Source organism: Ursus maritimus (genome assembly GCF_017311325.1).
Source record: "Ursus maritimus isolate PB19 chromosome X unlocalized genomic scaffold, ASM1731132v1 scaffold_X1, whole genome shotgun sequence".
NCBI classification, from domain to species: Eukaryota; Metazoa; Chordata; class Mammalia; order Carnivora; family Ursidae; genus Ursus; species Ursus maritimus.
In genome coordinates this window covers 55181193-55203411 of record NW_024423319.1, presented here as the reverse complement: position 1 = coordinate 55203411, position 22219 = coordinate 55181193, and the positions used below count along the sequence as shown (strand labels likewise).

The 22219-nt window shown below is 35.7% G+C and overlaps 1 protein-coding gene, 1 non-coding gene and 1 pseudogene across 2 annotated transcripts in view; 2 read left to right on the top strand and 1 right to left on the bottom strand.

Annotated features, from left to right (window-relative positions):
* Nucleotides 1-22219, top strand: part of DACH2 (dachshund family transcription factor 2) — an 835748-nt gene that overhangs the window by 315596 nt on the left and 497933 nt on the right. The gene's annotated exons all lie outside the window — the stretch shown is intronic.
* LOC103671973 lies at nt 1859-2682 on the bottom strand (annotated as a pseudogene).
* On the top strand, nt 21343-21447 carry LOC121103842. The gene has a single exon (XR_005836136.1). It is a non-coding gene; the product is annotated as a U6 spliceosomal RNA (small nuclear RNA).

Here is a 22219-nt window from a genome sequence, read left to right as displayed (position 1 = left end):
TTAACTCTTCTTTAAATATTTGGTATAATTCACCTGTGAAACCATCTGGTCCTGGAATTTTGTTTGTGGGGAGTTTTTTGATTATTGACTCAATTTCTTTGCTGGTTATTGGTCTGTTCAGATTTTCTATTTTTTCCTGTTTCAGTTTTGGTAATTTATATGTTCCCTGGAATTTATCCATTTCTTCTTGTTTGTCCAATTTGTTGGCATACAGTTTTTCATAATATTCTCTTATACTTGTTTGTATTTCGGTGGTGTTGTCATTTCTCCTCTCTCATTTGTGATTTTATTTGGTTCCTTTCTCTCGCTCTCTCTCTCTCTTTTTTTTTTTTTTGATGACTTTGGTTAGAGGTTTATCTATTTTGTAGATCCTGTCAAAGAACCAGCTCCTGGTTTCATTGATTTGTTCTGTCTTTGTTGTTGTTGTTGTTGTTTGTTTTCTGCTCTCGATGTCATTTATTTCTGTTCTAATCTTTATTATTTCCTTCCTCCTACTGGCTTTAGGCTTCATTTGTTTTTCCTTTCCTAGTTCTTTTTAGGTGTAAGGTCAGGTTGTTTTATTTGAGATTTTTCTTGCTTCTTAAGAGAGGCCTGTGCTGCTATATACTTCCTTCTTAGGACCATGTTTGCTGCATCCCAAAGGTATTGGAATGTTGTGTTTTCATTTTCGTTTGTTCCCATGTATTTTTAAAATTTCTTCTCTGATTTCATGTTTGATCCATTCGTTGTTTAGTGTATTTGTGGTATTCCCCAACTTTTTCTTGTGGTTGACTTCACGTTTCATAGTGTTTTGGTCAAAAATATGCATAGTATGATCTTAGTCTTTTTGTACTTGTTGAGGCCCAATTTGTCACCTAGTATGTGATATATTCTGTAAAATGTTCCATGTGCACTTGTGAAGAATGTGTATTCTGCTGTTTAGGATGGAATGACCTGCATATATCTGTTAAATCCATCTGGTCCAATGTGTCATTCAAAGCCACTGTTTCTTGTTTATTTTCTGTTTAGATGTTCTGCTCAGCAATGCAAGTGGGGTGTTAAAGCCCCTAATATTGTTGTATTAGTATTGATTCATTCCTTTATGCTTGTTATTAAGTGTTTTATGTATTTGAGCACTCACATTTTGGATGCATAAATATTTAAAATTGTCATATCTTCTTGTTGGATTGTCTCCTCTATTAATATATAGTGTCTTTGTCTCTTGTTACAGACTTTGTTTTAAAGACTATTATGTGTGATATAAGTATTGCTACTGTGGCTTTCTTTTGACATCCATTTGCATGATAAATATTTCTCCATCCCCTCACTTTCAATCTGCAGGTATCTTTAGGTCTAAAATGAGTCTCTTGCAGGCGGAATATAGATGAGTCTTATTTTTTTATCCAATCTGTCACCATATTTCTTTTGATTGAAGCTTTTAGTCCATTTACATTCAAAGTAATTTTTTAAAGATTTTATTTTTTACTTATTTGAGAGAGAGAGAGACAACAGGGGAAGGAGCAGATGGAGAGGGATAAGCAGACTCCATACTGAGCACAGAGCCCAACATGGGGCTCGATCTCACAACCCTGAGATCATGACCTGACCTGAAATCATGAGTTGATAGCTTAACTGACTGAGCCACCCACGTACTCCCAAAATAATTCTTGATGGATGTGTATTTATTGCCACTTTGTTATTTGACTTGTTGTTGTTTTTATAGTTTTTCTGTATTCCTTTCTTTTCTCTTTCATGGTTTGCTGGGGTTTTTTAGTGATATATTTTGGTTTCTTACTCTATTTTTTTTGTACCTATTACTGCTTTTGTTTAGAACAATAAACACCTTTATTACATGATCAAAGATAGGAAGTAGGAAGATTTATTCGCCTTTCTGAGCTTTTCCTTTCCTCAGATGGAAGTCTACCTCCTTGCCGTCTAGCACATAGCCATCAGCTTGGCCACACTGGCCTGTTTTTGAAGTGACGCATGCAAGAAGCTTGCCCTGCTGGCACTGCTCCTCTGGAAAATTGCTGATTTTGGCATTTTTTTCCTTTCATCATATTTCTTTTGAATTGTTTGAGGTTGTTTTTTTTTAATCTCTTCCTCCTTGGGCTTCAGCTTATCCCCCTTCTTGTAGCCCAGGGGTGGTGCATAACAGGACTCATACTACTGTGGTTATGGTGCATTGTCAATGAGCATGATACAGTTCTTCACCAGGGTCTTTGTGTGGACTAGTTCCTTGTTGAATGCATTGTAGACAACATCAATAATTCCTGCTTGACAAGTACAACAGTCAGAGCCCCAGAAAAAGTTCCCCACATCCAGCTTCAAAGCATGGTTCTTCTTGTTGACTCCCCAAATGTGGACTGTATGAATATGGCAGGGGCCCATCTTAGTGTTGATAGTGGGGCATCCCTGCTCATACTTCTGCTTTTTGTGGTAGGGCTTTCTCTTGCCCCCAGTATTGTGATGCTTGTGCCAGTTGTCCTGAGAGAGTCCCATCACTTGGCACTAGCTGCAAAAGAAGTATTACTGTTTTTTTAATTTGTGGTTACCTTTCGCCTTACATGTAACATCTTCTGCATATAGCAGTCTATATTAACTGTATGGTTACTTATTTTTGAATTCAATCTTTTCTCTTTTCCCCTCCATGGTTCAGATATTTGGTATCATCTTTTACATCCTTTTACTTTGTACTTACAATTTTTCTTACTCTTGCTTATTGTTTTTTGTTTTCCACTCACAGAGTCCCACTTAACATTTCTTGCAGGGCTGCTTTAATGGTCATGAATTCTTTTAAGTATCTAGGAAACACTTTATCTCTCCTTCTATTCTGAATGATACCCTTGTTGTATAGAGTATTCTTGGCTGCAGATTTTTCTTTTCAGCACTTCAAACACATCATTCCACTCACTTCTGGCCTGCAAATCTTCTGCTGAAATTTCTGAAATCATTATGGAGTTTCTTTTGCATGTAACTGTCTTCTTCTCTCTTACAATCTTTAAAATGATTTCCATGCCTCCTGAATCTAGATCTGTTTCCCTCCCCAGATTTGGGAAATTTTCAGGTATTGTTTCTTCAAATACATTTTCTGCCCACCTTTCTCTGTCCTCCTTCTGGAATCCCTACAATGCGATTTTTGCTATGCTTGATGGAGGAACCAATTCTCAAAATTTATTCTCATTATGCAGAATTTGTCTTTCACATGCTCAGCTTCATTATTTTCAATTACTCTATCTTCCATATCATTGATATGTTCCTCTGCTTCCTGTCACATATTTATTCCATCTATTATATTTTTTATTTCATTTATTGAGTTCTTCATCTCTGATATGTTATTTTTTATCTCTTTGTCAAGGGTCTCACTGATGTCCTCCACCCTTTACTGAAGTCCAGTGAGTATCTTTATTTTTTCCATGTTTTCTTATGTTACAATTTAAATTCCAGTTAGTTAACATACAGTGAAATATTAGTTTTAGTGATTAAACCTTCCATAAAACAGCCAGTGCTCATCACAACAAGTGCACCCCTTAATCCGCATCACCTATTTAACCTATCTCTCTTCCCACCTCCCCTTCGGTAACCATCACTTTGCTCTCTGTGCTTGAGTCTGTTTCTTGGATTGCCCCTCTTTCTTTATTTTTCCTTTTTGCTTACTTGTTTTGTTCCTTAAATTCCACATATGAGTGAAATCGTATGGTATTTTGATATGGTATTTGTCTTTCTCTGATTGACTTTTATCACTTAGCATAATACTCTACTTCTATCCATGTCATTGCAAATGGCAAGATTTCATTCTTTTTTATGGCTGGAGTAATATTCCATTATATATATATGCCATTTCCCCTTTATCCATTCATCATGGGTGCACATTTGGTCTCTTTCTATAATTTGGCTATTGCTGATAATGATGCTATAAACATTAGGGTGCATGTGTCCCTCTGAATCAGTGTTTTTTAACCTTTGTGTAGATACCTGGTAGTGCAATTGCTGGGCCACAGGGTAGTTGTATTTTTTCACTTTTTGAGGAAGTTGCATACTGTTTTCCAGAGTGACTGCAACAGTTTGCATTCCCACTAGCAGTGCAAGAGGGTTTCCCTTTCTCCCCATCCTTGCTGGCACCTCTTATTTCTTGTTTTGATTTTAGCCATTCTGACAGGTGTGAGGTGATGTCTCATTATAGTTTTGACTTCTATTTCCTTGATGATGAGTGAAGTTGAGCATCTTTCGTGTGTCAGTTGGCCAAGTGTACGTCTTCTTGGGAAAAATGTTTATTCATGTTTTCTGCACATTTTTAATTGAATTATTCATTTTTAGGGTGCTGAGTTCTATAAGTTCTTTTTATATTTTGGATAATAACCTTTTATCAGATATGTCATTTGCAAATATCTTCTCCCATTCATAGGTTGCCTTAGCATTTGGTTGATTTTTTCCCCCTCACTGTGCAGAATCTTCTTATTTTGATGAAATCCCAAAGTTTATTTTTGCTTTTGTTTCCCTTGCCTCCAGAGACATATCTAGAAAGAGGTTACTATGGTTTATATAGAAGCCGTTACAGCCAGTGTCCTTCTCTTGGATTTTTTTGGTTTTAAGTCTCACATTTAGGTCTTTCAACCATTTTGAATTTATTTTTATGGATCAGATAACAACGTGGTCCAATTTCATTCTTTTGCATATTGCTGTCCAGTTTTCCCAACAACATTTGTTGAAGGGACTCTCTTTTCTCATTGAATATTCTTTCTTGCTTTGTTAAAGATTAATTTACTATATAATTGTGGGTTTATTTCTGGGTTTTCTATTCTCTTCCTTTGAAATGTGTCTATTTTTGTGTCAGTACCATACTGTTTTGATCATTACAGCTTTTTAATATAACTGGAAGTTCAGATTGCAATGCCTCCAACTTCACTTTTCTTTTTCAAGGCTCCTTTGGCTGATTTCGGGTATTTTGTAGTTCCATATAAATTTTAGGATTGTTTGTTCTAGCTCTGTGAAAAATGCTGGTGGTATTTTGATAGGGATTGCATTAAATGTGTAGATTGCTTTGGGTGGTATAGACATCTTACCAATATTGCTTCTTCCCATCTATGAGCATGGAATGTTTTCCTATTTCTTTGTTTAATTTTCAGTTTCTCTCATTAGTGTTTTGTAGTTGTCAGAGTACAGTTCTTTCACCTTTTTAGTTAAGTTTATTCCTATTCCTAGGTATCTTATTGTTTTTGGTGCAATTGTAATGGGATTGGTTCCGTAATTTTCTTTCTGCTGTTTCATTATTGGTTTATAGAAATGCAACGGATTTCTGTACATTGATTTTGTATCTTATAAGTTTACTGAATTAATTCATCATTTCTAGCAGTTTTCTGTGGTGCTTTTGTGTTTTCTATATAGAATAACATGGCATCTGCAAATAGTGAAGCTTTTACTTTTTCCTTAGAGATTTGGATGGCTTTTATTTCTTTTCGTTGTCTGATTGCTGTGGCTAGGACTTCCAGTACTATGTTGAACAACAGTGGTGAGAGTGGACATCCCTGTCTTGTTCCTGACCCTGGAGGTAAAACTCTCAGATTTTCTCTGTTGAGGATGATATTAGCTGTGGGTTTTTCATAGATGGCCTTTATGATATTGAGGTATGTTCCCTCTGACCCTATTTTATATGAGGCTTTTTATCATGAACAGATGTTGTACATTGTCGAAGGCTTTTCCTGCATCTATTGAAAAAATCATAATTTTCTTATCCTTTCTTTTATTAATGTGATGTATCACATTGATTTGCAAATATTGAACTACACTTGGAGCCCAGGAATACAACCCATTTGATCATGGTAAATGATTCTTTTATTGTACTGTTGGCTTTGGTTTGCTAGTATTTTATTGAGAATTTTTGCATCCATGCTTATCAGGGATATTGGCCTGTAGTTCTCTGTTTTGAAGGAGTCTTTATCTGGCTTTGATATCAGGGTAATGCTGACATCAAAGAATGTGTTTGGAAATTTTAGTTCCATTCCTATTTTTTGGATCATTTTAAGAAGAATAGATATTAATTAATCTTTTTTAAATGACTAGTAGACTTCTCCTTTGAAGCCATCTGGCCTTTAACTTTTGTTTGTTGGGAGTTTTATGATTATTGACTCAATTTCTTTTCTGGTTATCAGTCTGTTCAAATTTTCTATTTCTTCCTCTTTCAACTTTGGTAGTTTATATGTTTCTAGGAATTCATCTATTTGTTCCATGTTGTCCAATTTGTTGGTATGTAGTTTTTCATAATGTTTCCTTGTAATTATAATTCCTTATAATTGTGTTTCTGTGGTATTTGTTTTTATCTCTACCCTCTCATTTGTGACTTCATTTATTTGGGTCCTTTCTCTTTTCTTTTTGATAATTCTAGCTAGAGGTTTATTAATTTTATTCAAAGAATCAGCTCCTGGTTTCATTGATCTGTTCTATTGTTTATTTTTTTTTTAGTTTCTATATCATTTATTTCTGCTATGAACTTTATTATTTCCTTCCTTCCACTGGTTTTGTGTTTCTTTCTGTAGTTCCTTTAGATACAATGTGAGAATGTTTATTTGAGATTTTTCTTATTGAGGTAGGTCTCTATTGCTCTAAACTTCCCTCATATGACTGGTTTTGCTGTATCCCAAAGATTTTGGATCATTGTATTTTTATTTTCATTTGTGTCCATGTATTTTTTAATTTCTTCTTTGATTTCTAGGTTGAGCCATTCATTGTTGAGTAACATGTTGTGTGACCTCTATGTACTTGTGATCTTTCTAATTTTTTTTCTTATGGTTAACTTATAGTTTCATTACACTGTGGTTAGAAAAGTTGTATGGTATGCATTCAGTCTTTTTGTATTTGTTGAGGCCTGATTTGTGACCTCACATTTGATCTATTCTTGAGAATGTCCCATGCATACTTGAAAAGAATGTGTATTCTGCTATTTTAGGATGGAGTGTTCTGAATGTATCTGTTAAGTCCATCTGATCCAGTGTGTCATTCAAAACTGTTGTTTCCTTTTTGATTTTCTGTTTAGATGATGTGTCAATTGATGTAACTGGGGTGTAAAACTCTCCTACTATAATTGTGTTATCCTCAATTAGTTCCCTAATGTTTGTTATTGTTTTAAATATTTGGGTGCTCCCATATTGGGGACATAAATATTTACAAGTATTAGATCTTCTTGCTTGATTGTCCCCTTTGTTATGACATGGTACCCTTCTTTATCTCTTGTTACAGTCTTTGTTTTAAAGTCTAGTTTGTCCAACATACGTATTGCTACTCTGGCTTTCTTTGGACATCCATTTGTGTGATAAAAATTTCTTCATCTCCTCACTTTCTATCTGCAGTTGTCTTTAGGTCTGACATTAATCTCTTGTCAGCAGAATATAGAGGGGTCTCGGTTTTTTAATCCATTCTGACACCTTATGTCTTTTGATGGGAGCATTTGGTTCATTTGCATTTGAAGTAATTATTGATAGATATGTATGTAGTGCCATTTTATCACTTGTTTTGTCATTGTTTCTAGAGATTTTCTCTGATCTTTTCTTGTCTTTGTCAATTTTGTTCTCTCATTTCCACTCAAAGAGTTTCCTTTAATATTTCTTGCAGGGCTGTTTTAGTGGTCATGAACTCCTTTAGGTTTTGTTTGCCTGGGAAACTTTTTATCTCACCTACTTTTTTGAATGATAGTGTTGCTGGATAGAGTATTCTTGGCTGCATATTTTTCCCTTTCAGCACTTTGAATATATCATGTCTTTCCCTTCTGTCTTTCCAAGTTTTGTTGAGATATCTCCAGGCAGCCTTATGGGTTTTCCCTTGTAAGTTAACGATTTCTTTTCTTTTGCTCCTTTAATTTTTGTTGTTGTTGTTCTTCACTGTATTTTGTAAATTTAATTGCAGTATGTCTTGGTGATGGCCTGCTTTTGTTGATTTTGATGGGAGTTCTTTGTTCCTCTTGGATCTATATGACTTTTTGTTCCCCAGATTAGGGAAGTTTTCAGCTATTTTTTCTTCAAATACATTTTCTATCTCCTTTTCTCTGTCTTCTTCATTTTGGACTTCTATAATACGAATGCTATTACATTTGATGTAGTTACTGATTTCCCTAAGTGTATTCTCATGTTGCGTAATTCTTCTCTCTTTTGTTCAGTTTCATTATTTCCCATTTTGTCTTTTGTATCATGAATTTTTTCCTCTGCTTCTTCCAGCCTCCTGTTAATTTCATCACACTTGTTTCTAATCTCATTTATTGCATTCTTCATTTCTGATTGATTATTTTTAAACTCTTTTGTGTCTGTGTTAAGGGTCTAATTCATGGCTTGTACTCTTTTCTCAAGTCCAGTTAGTATCCTTCTGATTATTGCTTTAAAGTCTCCATTTTGCTTGTAACATATCTGTTTCACCTAGAACTCTGGCCATGACTTTATTTTGTTTTCATATGGGATAAATTTCTCTGTGTTTGCATTTGCTTAAGTCTCTGCATTCTTCTCTGTGTTAGAAAAGCCAATTATGTCTGCTGCTCTGGAAAGTAATGATTTCAGGAAGATGAGTTCCTGTAGTTGGCACTTCAAGGAGTGCCTCTAGTGTGTGTTGCATGAACTGTGCTGTTGTGTTTTGGCTGCTCTATCCTTCAGGCCAGTTGTCTGTAGAGGTCCTCATTGCTTGCTGTCAATAGTTTCTGATCCCTTGCATGAATGTGGTGTGTTTTAAATAGGTGTGCTCTGGTCTGCTTGTTAAATGAGACTTATCACATCTTCCACCAGAGCTAAGGCCTTCAGAACTCTCTGGTTGGCTGAGGTGGTGTGGGCAAGAGTTTTTGCTTGTCTTCTGGGGGAGGGATCCTCTGGGCTGGGACTGAGGCAAGCTTGACTGAGAAGGGTAGTCCAGCTTGAGCTCAGGAAGATAAGGCTTGGTCTACACAAGTAGGCAGCCAGTGTTTGTGCTGGACTGCTTCCTGCTGTTGGGTCTATGTTTATACTGAGGAGTGGGGGAGTTAAATTGTGCCAGCCAGCAGCTTTGTTCCTGGAGAGGCATCTCCATAAATGTTACCTCTCAGGGACATGCTCCAAGAAGAGTGAATAATCTCCCCACTGTGTGCCCCAGTTGTTCTTCAAATTGCTGTTTCCATACTGTCTACCTCCGAGTTGTTTTCCTGCTTCCTCTCTAGGAGCAGGGCAGTGCCCTCCCGGGGTATCTCATTTAAGCCTGCTGACCTTTATAATTTTAGACTTTAAGCCCTGCTGGTTGTAGGAACTCACAAAATTCATCCCTACTCATTTTCCAAGCCCATGACTTTGAGGACATGTTCCTTTTGTGTGTTCCCCTGTGTGCTCCCCTCTCTCTCTAACCCTTCTCAGTGACTATGGCTTCCTCCCCTTTGCAGCACCCATGATCCATTTCTCCCCTAAACCATGTCTGCACTTCCTAACCTCTTCAATGTGGCCTCTTCTCGCCCTTTTGTTGTGGAGTTTGTTCTGTGAGTCTTCAGGTTGATTTCTGGGGTATTTAGGATGGTGTGATAGTTATCTAGTTGTGTTCATGGGCCCAGAGGATCCTCAGGTTCTCCTATTCTGCTGCCTTCTTCCTCCAATGTTCCAGTGAGTATCTTTATGATGATTACTTTAAATTCTGCATGAAGCATATTACTTATCTCTCTTTGGCTAGATCTCCTCCCGTGATTTTATTATGTTCTTTCATTTGGGAAATATTCATCTGTCTCCTTATTCTGTCTACTTCTCTGTGTGTGTTTCTTTGTGTTGAAGAAGTTAACTATGTCTTCTGCTCTTGAAAATAGTAGCTTTATGAAGAAGAGGTCCTGTAGTGCCCTGCAGTGCAGTACCCCCTGTTCACCAGAACCTGCCACTTCATGGGAGTTTGCCATGTGTGTGGCTTGTGTTATGCTATTGTGTCTGAGCCACTTTTCCTTTCAGTCCAGATGTCTGCACTGACTTTGCCTATTATGAGTTGTGTTTGCTGTCTGTGATGTTAGTGAGATCCAGGCAGGCTGGCTTTGTTGGGGTATGACAGTAGAAGGGCTCAGGGCTGGGGTGCCAGTGTTAGGAAAATTCTCAATGAGCTGCTAGTCCTAGGTGATTCTGTGACACACAGCAGCTGGGGGCATGATGCATAGCAGGTCAGGGACCCATAGCCTTTTGTGCACAGTGGCTGGGCCCAGTGTCTGCACCTGGTGGCTGGTTGTGCCATGTGGCATCTGTGTGCATGGTGGCTGGGCATGGAGTGCAATGGTTGAGGAAAGCCACATCTGTGTGCAGCAGCTGAGTGGGGTGTGCAGCATTAACAAAAATTGTGCTGAGCCCAGGGCCAAATCCAGCAGGTTTGGAGTGGGGGAGCCCTCAGGAGAACTTGTGGGCATGACACTCTGCCAGCAGTTTGGGAAGCAAGTGTCTGTGCAGCACTGCCTCTGCAGGTGGCTTTGTGATTACGCTGGGGGTTAGGGGATAAAAATGGTGACTGCTAGTTCCTTTGTTCCCAGAGAAGTGTCCCAACATGCTGTGAAATCTGTATAAACAGATCTCCCTCCCATTGTGCAAGCTGTCGCTTCTAGGTTGTGTCTTCTTGAGCTGTTGTCTCTTTAATGGTGGGGACCTGGCTAACACTTGCCCTCATGGCTCACTCAGTGCTGAGTCCACTGACTTTTAAAGCTCCAGCCTCCAAGTCCCACTGGTTATGAAAACTCACAGAACTCAGCCCCTCTGGTTTTCAAGGCTAGATGTTATGGGGATTTGTGTTTCCTGTGTGGGCTCCCTGGTGCTTTACCTTCTCTGGGACAGCAGCTCCCTCTATCCTACAGGCAGCTCCTGACCACCACTTCTGTCCTTCCTAATCTCTCTGATGTGGCTTCTTCTCTACATTTAGTTGTGGAGTTTGTTCTGTTAGTCTTTGAATTGCTTTCTGGTTTATTGACTTGTATATGAGTTATATCTGGTTGTAAACATAGCATGGGATAAACTTAGGGTCCTACTCTGCCATCTTCCTGGCATCCCTCCGAGAATTTGAATAGTTTCTTTACATTTCTCTTCAATGTATTTTTGCATGAAACAAATATTTTCCTTAGACTAGAGCACACTCCTTCCTTGGGAGTGATGTTTTGGTTGTCATATTTTTGCATTACATTGACACAAAAGAAGAATGCATATCGTGAAATCAGTGCAGATGATGAACACAGAGAATATAAAACTGAAATTAGAAAGCCAGTTGGCATCATATGATTTTCCCATTGCAACGAGAACATTTTTGTGAGAGGGGATTTGCACACTGTTCACCTAATTAATACATTCTTTATGCCTTTGTGCAAATAAATGCACAAGTCCACAATTTCCATGAAGAATTGCAGAATGCCTATTTATCATTGTAAACTGTGTCTTATCACAATGGTTATATATACAGACATATATATGTTTATGTATATATACACACATATGTATATTTACATAATATATATTTTTAAATGGTATTTGGATGTCTTGTTCATTTATGGGGCTGGCAGAAAATGCTTAGTAATGGTACAACAAAGCCATGATTAACTGAAAAATAACTACTTTAAATCCTCAATTAAACAAATTTCTCTGTGGAATTCTATTTATCTATAAGGAGGACGTGGCATGATAAGTTAATTAAAGAAATATCTTGAAATCAGTCCTCATTTCATTTCAATTTTATTTGCTCTCTGCATCTCTAGTATGTCACAATGGTTGATTATGTTCAGAGCAATGACTGTAAGCTATAGCAATATTTCTGCTCATCTGAGAAAAATCCTATTTTGTTATAAACTTATATTTACAAAACTAGGAAATTGTTCAAACATATTTTGGAAGGATATTAAACCACAGGACTTTAAGAATTATTTAAATTGTTGCTTTTGAGCAGATTCTGATGGTAAAGCTCAGTTACAGACACTAAGTATAATATCCTATTCCTTGAACCATCCTGTTACCTATTGTATCTTAAGAAACATGTTAACTATCTTTCAGTGCATTATATATCTATAATTATATTTTCATGTATACAATAATATTCAAAGAACTGTCCTGAGCATTGCAGGAATATATGTAGGCACATAACTAGTTCCTCCCTGCCTCTTGATGAATCTAGTGGGAGAAATAACACATGCTTTTATGTATGTATTACTTAAATAAAAGGGAAGAAGTGCAAATGCCTTAAGACAGGTATAGATAAAGACTGGGGATAGCAGTAGAGAGGTCATAGAGGGATGAATGGCTTTTTGCTTATAAGAATAGGAAGACCCACAATGAATTTTAATGACTGAAAGTCAAAGTCTCTTAACAAAAAAAAATAGAAATATATAATATTTTTAAAGGTTTTATTTATTAGAGAGAGAAAGAGCACCCGAGTGGGGGAAGGGGCAGAGGGAGAGAGAGAAACAGACTCCTCACGGAGCAGGGAGCCTGATGCTCCCAGGACCCTGAGATCATGACCTGAGCCAAAAGCAGCTGCTTTTTTGTTTTTTTCAAAAGCAGCTGCTTAACCAGCTGAGACACCCAGGAGCCCCAGAAATACATACTATTAAGAACAGTGCTGAATTCAGTATTTTCTTGGCTTCTAAGTATCATAATTCAAAACAATAATTTTTATAAATTTATATTGCTGTTTTTCTCTGTAAGAAAGAATATGGATAGTTTTTCTCAGGGAATTTCCATGACAGTATTTGATTTTTACTCTAGTGAAAATATAATACTTGAAATATAGTATGTTTTAAGTTCACATAGACATTTGATAATATCATAAAATTCCACTAAATTAGAAACCCTAAATGGGGATTTGGGTTATACTTGAAACTCTTCTATCCTTTCAAGGAAAGAAGTAGGGACAAAGATTTGCATGGATAGCCATGTCCAAAACAGAGAGGAGCTACATCTGCCTCCTTTGCGAACCCTCTGTCCTGATACTCACAGGGATACTTGCATGTTCCTAGCAGCTCAGTTTTGAAAGGAGCCTGGGGTATCCATCTTGTCATTTTTAGATGCTTGAAGCACCCAACACAATGGCTTTTACCTTGTGACATTCCTAAGTAGTGGAGTCCACATTCAGACACCATATATTTTTACAGATACCTATAGGCTCTGGAAGTAAGGGGCACCAGATCCAATGAAATCAGATCTAATTTTGACAATCTGGAAAAGATATGTATATAATATTGCAGGATATCAAATCGATGTCTTAAGCTTGCCATGCCCTGACTTGAGTCTTTTTGTTTTTTAAGAGATGGTTTAGAGTATTTATTACTTCAGAAAGAGTTTTCCATTTTTAATCTCAATAGAAGGTTTGCTTTAATATATTTCTTTTCAATGTTTTTTTTCAGGACAGGTTACCTGAAGAGGTTTGCAGTTGGGGCTATCTGTATAGTTGAATACAAATATGGGATAATATATTTGTTTTGCCTATATGTCATTGATTTCCTATACCATGATCCTTGAAGGTAACTATGAAGACCTTCAGAGACATATTTTATTTTGCTAATTTGGGGCAAGAGGGTTGGTGGGGTTGAAGACTGTGCTATGTGGTTCCCCGTAGCTGTGCAATCTAAATGCAAAGCTAACATTGCAGACAAAAATGGTAGGCTACCTAGGTGAATTGTTGGATGGTAGAAGTGGGGTAGGTACTTTACAATGACAGATTATAGTTAATGAGCCTTCTTCAAGAGCATACAGCTGTTGTCATATTACTTTTTACATGTTGGGGAAATTGGCATCAGATACCTAATATTGTTTCTTGTTATAAGCAACCAGAAGGGATTATAAAATTCCAATTCTGCTTAAGAATGAAAAATGTGGATTGTTTTGGGTAATATGACATTTTAACAATATTAATTCTTCCAATCCATGAGCATAAAATATCTGTACTTGTTTGTGTCATCTTCAATTTCTTTCATCCGTGTTTTATTATTTTTGGACTCAGATAATGGTCTTTAACCTCTTTGATTAAGTTTATTCTTAGGTATTGTATTCCTTTTTGGTGCAATTGTAAATGGTGTTTTTTAAATTTCTCTTTCTGCTACTTCATTATTAGTGTATAGAAATGCTACTAATTTCTGGCTATTAATTTTGTATTCTGCTACTTTACTGAACTTGTTTATTACTTCTAGCAGTTTTTTGATGGACTCTAGGATTTTCTGTGTATAGTATGATGTCATCTGAAAGTAGTGACAGTTTAACTTCTTAACCAATATGGTTGCCTCTTATGTCTTTTTCTTGTCTGAGTACTGTGGCTAGGAATTCCAGTACAATGTTGAATAAAAGTGGTGAGAGTGGACATTCCTGTTTTGTTCCTGAATTTAGAGGGAATGCTCTTAGTTTTTCAGCATTGAGTATGATGTTAGCTGTGGGTTTTTCATAAATGGTTTTTATTATGAGGTATGTTCCTTCTAACACCACTTTGTTGATTTTTTATCATGAATGGATGTTGATTCTTGCCAAATGCTTTTTCTGCATCTATTGAGATGATTATATGATTTTTATCTTTCCTTTTTTTGATGTGGTGTAAGCTGTTGATTGATTTGCAAAGATTCAATGCAAACCCTATCAAAATGCCACAGTATATTTCACAAAACTAGAATAGGCAATAGTAAAATTTGTATAGGACCACAGAAGACCCTAAATAGCCAAAGCAATCCTGAGAGAGAACAAAGCTGGAGATATCACAATACCAGATTTCAAGATACACTACAAATCTGTAGTAATCAAAACAGTATGGTATTGGCACAAAAATAGACACATTCAATGGAACAGAAGAGAGAGTGCATAAATAAACCTATGATTATATGGTCAACTGATCTATGACATAGGAGGAAAGAATATGTAATGGGAAAAAGACTGTCTCTTCAATGAATGGTGCTGAGAAAACTGGACAGCTACATGTTAAAGAATGAAACTGGGCCACTTTCTAACACTACACACAAAAATAAAGTCAACATTAATTAAAAACCTAAATGTGAGATATGAACCCTAAATCCTGGAAGACAGCACAGGCAGTAATTTCTCTGATATTGGTCATGGCAATGTTTTTCTAGATCTGTCTCCTAATCAAGAAAATAAAATTAAAAAAATTAAACTGGTGGGAGTGAATCAATATCAAAAACTAATGATGTTACCTTGGCTAATTGAATTCAAATTTTTTTTAAAAAAGCTTTTGCACAGTGAAGGAAACCATCAGCAAAACTATAAGGCAATGTACTGAATGGGAGAAGATATTTGCAAATTATATAATTGATAAGGGGTTCATATCCAAATTATATAAAGAACTTATACAACTTAACAGCAAGAAAACAAACAATCCAATTAAAAAATGAGCAGAGGACCTGAGCAGACATTTTTCCAAAGATAGAGAGATGGCCAACAAACACATGAAAAAATGCTCAACATCATTAATCATCAGGAAAATGCAAATCGAAACTACAATGGGATATCACCTTATACAAGTTAGAATGACTTAATCAAAATGACAAGAAATAACAGGTGTTGGTAAGGATGTGTAGAAAAAGGAACACTTGTGCCCTGTTGGTAGGGTTGTAAATTGGAATAGCCACTGTGGAAAACAGTATGGAGGTTCCTAAAAAAATTAAAATAGAAATACCATATGATCCAATAATTCCACTATTGGGTATTTACCCATAGAAAATGAAAACACTAATTCAAAATTATATATGCACTCCTATGCTTATTGCAGCATTATTTACAACAGCCAAGATATGGATGCAACCTAAGAGTCCATCAATAGGTGAATGGATAAAGAAAATGTGTACACAATGGAATATTATGTAGCCATAGAAAAGATGAGATTGTGTCATTGGGACAACATGGATGAATCTAGGGCGTTATGCTAAGTAAAATAAGGTAGACTGAGAAGTACAAACCCCATATGATTGCACTCACATGTGAAATCTTAAAAAAAAATGAAGAAAGGAAAAGCAGAAGCAGACCTGGAAGTACAGAGAAGAAACTGATGGTTGTAGAGGGGAAGGGGGCAGGTGTTGGACAGAATTGATGAAGGGGTGAGGGAGATAAAGGCTTTCAGTTATAAAATGAATGTCACAGGAATAAAAAGCACAGCATAAGGAATACAGTCAATCATACTGTAATAGTGATGTAACAGGACAGATGGTAGCTACACTTGTGTTAAACATAGTATAATGTCTAAACTTTTCAAATCATTAAGTTGTACCCCCGAAATGAATGTAATAGTGTATGTAAATTATATTCAAAACAAAAAGAAAAAAGAAAAAAATGTGAAAGAATTACCAGAGCAACCCTTGGTTACTGCATTCTTATTCGGACAGTATCTTCAATCTAAAAACATACAATAACTGTTGCAAGGTTATGGGTCAAGTTCATCAGTGCTCGGATAATGAAATAGAATAGAGTATAGGCAAAATGCTAGGAAATACACAAAGCCACTAATTTAAATTTTGGTGTTGGAGTATTGCTGACTACAGTCATGTTCTATATACTTAAATATCACTTAGTGCACTCTCTTCTTTATTTGGCTATATTTGAGACTTTGTAAGCTATTCCTCATTTTATTCATTTTGTTATTTTCTTATTATTTCTTGGCTTCTACTGTTTGTCTTTATTCCATTTTTTTGGTTTTATCTAAGTTCAAGTTAGTTAACATATCATGTATTATTAATTTCAGGGTAGAATTTAGTCATTCATCATTTGCATATAACACCCAGTGCTCATTACATCAAGTGCCCTCCTTACTGCCCATCACTATCCCCCACCCACCTCCCCTCCAGCAACCCTCAGTCTGTTCTCTATAGTTAAGAGTCTCTTATGTTTTGTCTCCCTTTCTGTTTTTATCCTATTTTGTTTTTCCTTCCCTTTCTCTATGTTTGTTTACTATGTGCCATGCATTCTACTAGGCTTTGCTGATGTGGAAATGTGTATATATACATATTATTTCTGTGTGCATGTATGTGTGTGTGTATACAGTTTCCAGATTCTACTATATCTATGCTGAGTGCTAATCAACAGCAAATATTAATAATTCAGTAAATATTTGCCATATCAAATAAATGAATTGAGATTTTTACTGCCATATCCTCCAATTTTGACAACGGGAATTTAACAGTATCTGTTTCCTACCTAATTTCTGTCTCTTTCTATCCTGACTGATGCTCTCAGTAAGTTAGAGACTTAATAGATATTCCGAAGTAACACTGTTAATCTTATTTTGAATGAAAAAAGGTTGTGGACAGCAAAATTGATGGGTGCTTATGGTGAGACTGTTGCCAAAAAAGTGGTAAGAAGGCTTCATATTTAGTTGTGCCTGGGGAAAGAATTATGACCTTCCTTAAAGTTATAATTTAGAAAAATACTTGGCCTATTGTGCTTCTTTTAGCACAGGGTGGATTATCAATAGATGTATTTGAGCACTTTTTTAAAAAAGATTTTATTTATTTATTTGACAGAGAGAGAGGCAACGAGAGAGGGAACACAAGCAGGGGGAGTGGGAGAGGGAGAAGCAGGCTCCCTGCTGAGCAGGGAGCTATGCGGGGGTTCAGTCCCAGAATGCTGGGATCATGACCTGAGCCAAAGGCAGACGCTTAATGACTGAGCCACCCAGGCGCCCCTTGAGCACTTTTAATATCTCTATATTTTGATTGACATACTTCTTGTCATTTTCAATTTTCTTCTTTCCTAAACAACATATGATAGAGTTTCACCATGGATAGAGCATTTATCTTTCTTGTTAGGTGATGTCTTTTCCAACACAGAAGTTGTACAGCTAGTGATACGTCATATAATGTCATCATATTCTGGAAGACAAATATTATACAGCATATTTATTGCATAAGTTAATTTTAGGGCACATTTGTTAGATATAAAACATAGAGACAAAATAAAATGAAAATACAATGTGGAAGGATGTTCTGCTTAAAGTGCATGTTATATATCGAAAGACAAGATTTTTGCACAGTGCTATAATTTAGTCATTAGTCTAACCCTTTGTTATTATCTAAAATAAGGATTTGAACTAAGCCAAATCATTGTGGAAAAACTCAGTAAGCTTTACTAATTTGTAGGATCCAATCCTCCATATTATTATCATTATTATTTTTACTAAACCACAAGCTGAGCTAGTTTTTTTTTTCTTTCTTTCTTTATTTTTTTTTTTAAAGATTTTATTTATTTATTTGACAGAGATAGAGACAGCCAGTGAGAGAGGGAACACAAGCAGGGGGAGTGGGAGAGGAAGAAGCAGGCTCAAAGCGGAGGAGCCTGATGTGGGGCTCGATCCCATAACGCCGGGATCACGCCCTGAGCCGAAGGCAGACGCTTAACCGCTGTGCCACCCAGGCGCCCCTAGTTTTTTTTTTTTCTTTAATCCAACGATGTGGATAGAACTGGAATTGAATTTATAGATTTTTTTCTATAACTACTGAACTGAAACAAAACTAGTATATAAAATATAATCTAAACTGAGCAAATATCTCATTCAGTTCATACATTTTAGCATAAAATATTTTGCACTATCTCTATCCTTACGATATGTTTAAAAATAGGGGCATCTGGGTGGCTCAGTCAGTTAAGCATCTGCCTTCGGCTCAGGTCATGATCCCAGAGTCCTGGAATTGAGCCCACATCAGGCTCCCTGCTCAGCAGGAGACTGCTTCTCCCTGTCCTCCCAGTTCGTGCTCCTTCTCACTATCTCTGTCTCTCTCTCTCTCAAATCAATCAATAAATAAAATCTATCTGAAAACATTGTGAGTTTTTCCACCTTACTAATTTATTTATAATGAATGTTTGAGAGATGTTTTTTCGTCTTTACTTCTGACTTACAATAGATTTTAATTCACCAGTGTTTTTTAAAAAGTTTTTACTTAAGTTCCGATTAGTTAACATACAGTGTGACATTAGTTTCAGGTATAGAATCTAGTGATTCATCACTTACATACAATACCCAGTGCTCATCACAACTGCCCTCCTTAATAGCCATCACCCGTTTAACCCACCCCCCCAACCACCTCCCCTCCAGCAACCCTCTATATTTGTTTGTTCTCTATATTTGAGAGTCTGTTTTATGGTTTGCCTCTCTTTTTCCCCCTATGTTCATCTGTTTTGTTTCTTAAATTCCACATATGAGTGAAATCATACAGTATCTGTGTTTCTGTGAATGACTTATTTCGCTTAGCATAATACTATCTACCTCCATTCACATCATTGCAAATGGCAAGATTTCACTCTTTTTTATGGCTGGGTAAAATATATATATATATATATATTTATAGTGTGTATATGTGTATATACATATGTGTATATATATGTATATGTATATATGTGTATATATACACACATACATACACCACAGATTCTTTATCCATTCATCAGTTGGTTGACATTTGGACTCTTTCCATAATTTGGCTATTGTTGATAATGCTGCTATAAACATTGGGGTGCATTTGTCCCTTCGATTCAGTATTTTGTATCCTTTGGGTAAATACCTAGAAGTGTAATTGCTGAGTCATAGTGTTGTTCTATTTTTAACTTTTTGAGTAACCTCCATACTGTTTTTCTGGAGTGGCTACTCCAGTTTGCATTTCCACTAGGAGTACAAGAGGGTTCCCCTTTCTCCACATCCTCACCAACAGCTGTTTTTACCTGTGTTGTTAATTTTAGCCATTCTGACGTGTGTGAAGTGATAGTTCATTGTAGTTTTCATTTATATTTCCCTGATGATGAGTGATATTGAGCTTCTTTTCATGTGTCATTGGCCATCTGAATGTCTTCTTGGGAAAAATGTCTATTTATGTCTTCTTCCCATTTAACTGGATTATTTGTTTTTGGGTGTTGAGTTTTATAAATTATTTATATAGTTTGGATAATAACCCTTTATCATATATGTCATTTGCAAATATCTTATCCCATTCCAAAGGTTGCCTTTTAGTTTTGTTGATTGTTTTCTTTGTTGTGTGGCTTTTTATCTTGATGAACTCCAATAGTTTATTTTTGCTTTTGTTTCCTTTGCCTCAGAAGACATATCTAATAAGAAGTTTGCTACAGCTGATGTCAAAGAGGTTACTGCCTGTGTTCTCCTCTAGGATTTTGATGGTTTTAATTAATGTTTAGACTAATGAGTAACTTAGAATAGATTGATCTATATCTGGTAAAATGTCAGTCTTGTTATTTGGATTATGGCAGTTTTATTTATTAACAGAAGTTGAATTCCCTTTGGTTTGAATTCTGCTATGGTTTTTCACCAAGGAAACATTTTCCTTTCTTTAAGAAATTAGGAATTTACCTCAGTAAGCATAAGAAATGAAAAACTGTTTTATAATCATTCAATAAAACATTATTCAATATTAGTACTGTGTGCCTCTGAAAAATAAAAAAAACAACAAAAAAAGTTATTGGGGGTATAACATTTAACATTTTTTTTCCTGAAAGAAGGGACAAAATATGTCTTTCTTGAAGAGAGATGTTAGTCAGGTATAATACATTACTTTTCACTTAGGAAAGATATTGTAAGACAATTTTTAGTTATAAATAACAGTTATGATTTAAGACCTGCATTGTGTAAGGCAAAAGCATTATAGTGGTAAATGGTCACTAGCTGTTCAGAACATAGTAACCTTTTGTTGATGTGTCCCTATTACACTTCACTGTTTAAAAAAATATTTTGGATATTATGTAATCAGTTTAATTGTTATTCTGAAAATCTGTATACATTTTTTTTCTAACTATAATACAACTACAGTAAGTTTCTTGATCATAATTAAAACTCACCTAGGTTTAGTAGGATTTAGAAGTGGAAGATTTGAAGAGGACTTGAAGAAGTTAACACTGAATGCTGGAACATTGGACACACTGAGTATCAATTGTTTTGCTAACATTGTTAACTGAAACTGATAACCTGTGAGAGATTCTTTTGCTCAGAACCAAGCTCAAGTATTTTTTCTCAGTGTTAAATTATAGCCAGAAGAATAACACTACACATGCACACAATATTTTGTTCTATAGTACTATTTCCTCCCATTCCAGTTAATAAAAATTCTGCCTCTTATAAGGTTTTGCATTAAATTTATATGACAAAAGTAATATACACCTATTAGTATTATCTGTTAGGAGGAAAGCAGGATTTTGCAAGTTGAAATAAAAGGCAAATACTATTTCCTTATAGAATAAACCCATTGTTATTGCTATCTTAGTATTCTAGCTAATGTTCAGCAACAAACACCCAATAAGCTTTTAAATTTTTATATATATATATATATATCTGTATACCTTGGAAAATAGTAGATAACTAGAAATACAATGTTTATCTAGTATATTCTTTTTGGTCTTTTTTCTGCTTTGAACATTAGGAGATTCTCAAGCTAGTTTTGATTTTGTGTTTTTTCCAGCAACCCACATATTGAAATTGGAATGATACAGAGAAAGATTTGCACGGCCCCTCTACAAAGGCATGTACACTTATAAAACAGTCTTCATATTTATACTACTCATCTTTAAAGACCAGATCAAATGCCGCCTCCTTTGATCTCCTCAGATTGAATAGTTCTCTTTTGTGCTCCAAATGCATTGTTTATGTCAGTATTTCAGTCATTAGTGTATGTGTATATCTTTCATATTAGACTTTGAGTTCTGACCATGTATAATGTACCTTTATATTTCTCACAACATGTAACAAAATTTCTTGTAATAGTGGGCACTCAAAACATCTTTATGGACTTGAATTTCTGTAAGTCTTTTGCTGACTATGACTGCAGCATACATTCACACTAATACACAGGCTTATAGCTTATATGAAATAAATGCGAGAAGATCATTTAATTGTTCCAGTTGCCATAGGTTTTGGGAGTTTTCTGGATGTCCAACTGATAAGGAAATTGGTGACAAATTTTAGAAAGAGAGGGGAAGGAATTCTTTATAAAAGGAGGAATGTTCCTGGGTTCAAGTGTCGCTTTTTACAGCTAGTGGTTGTTTGGACTTCTAAAACAAATATATTAAATGGTAAAATATACACTCATGCAAAATATTTTGGCAGTTGTAGATCTGTGCTGGAAATAGCTTACCTTGTTATGTCATTTAGGTGGCTTCCTTCTTTTTCTTACATGTGGTGTCTTATAAACATGCCATTATCCCTTTGGAACAACTGGAGTGACCTCTCTTCTCAGTATGTATTGAAAGTTAAAGGTATTTTGTAACAGTTTATAGCTCATGGAGAAAATGTACCTTTACATCTATTTGCTTGTTGATACCATACT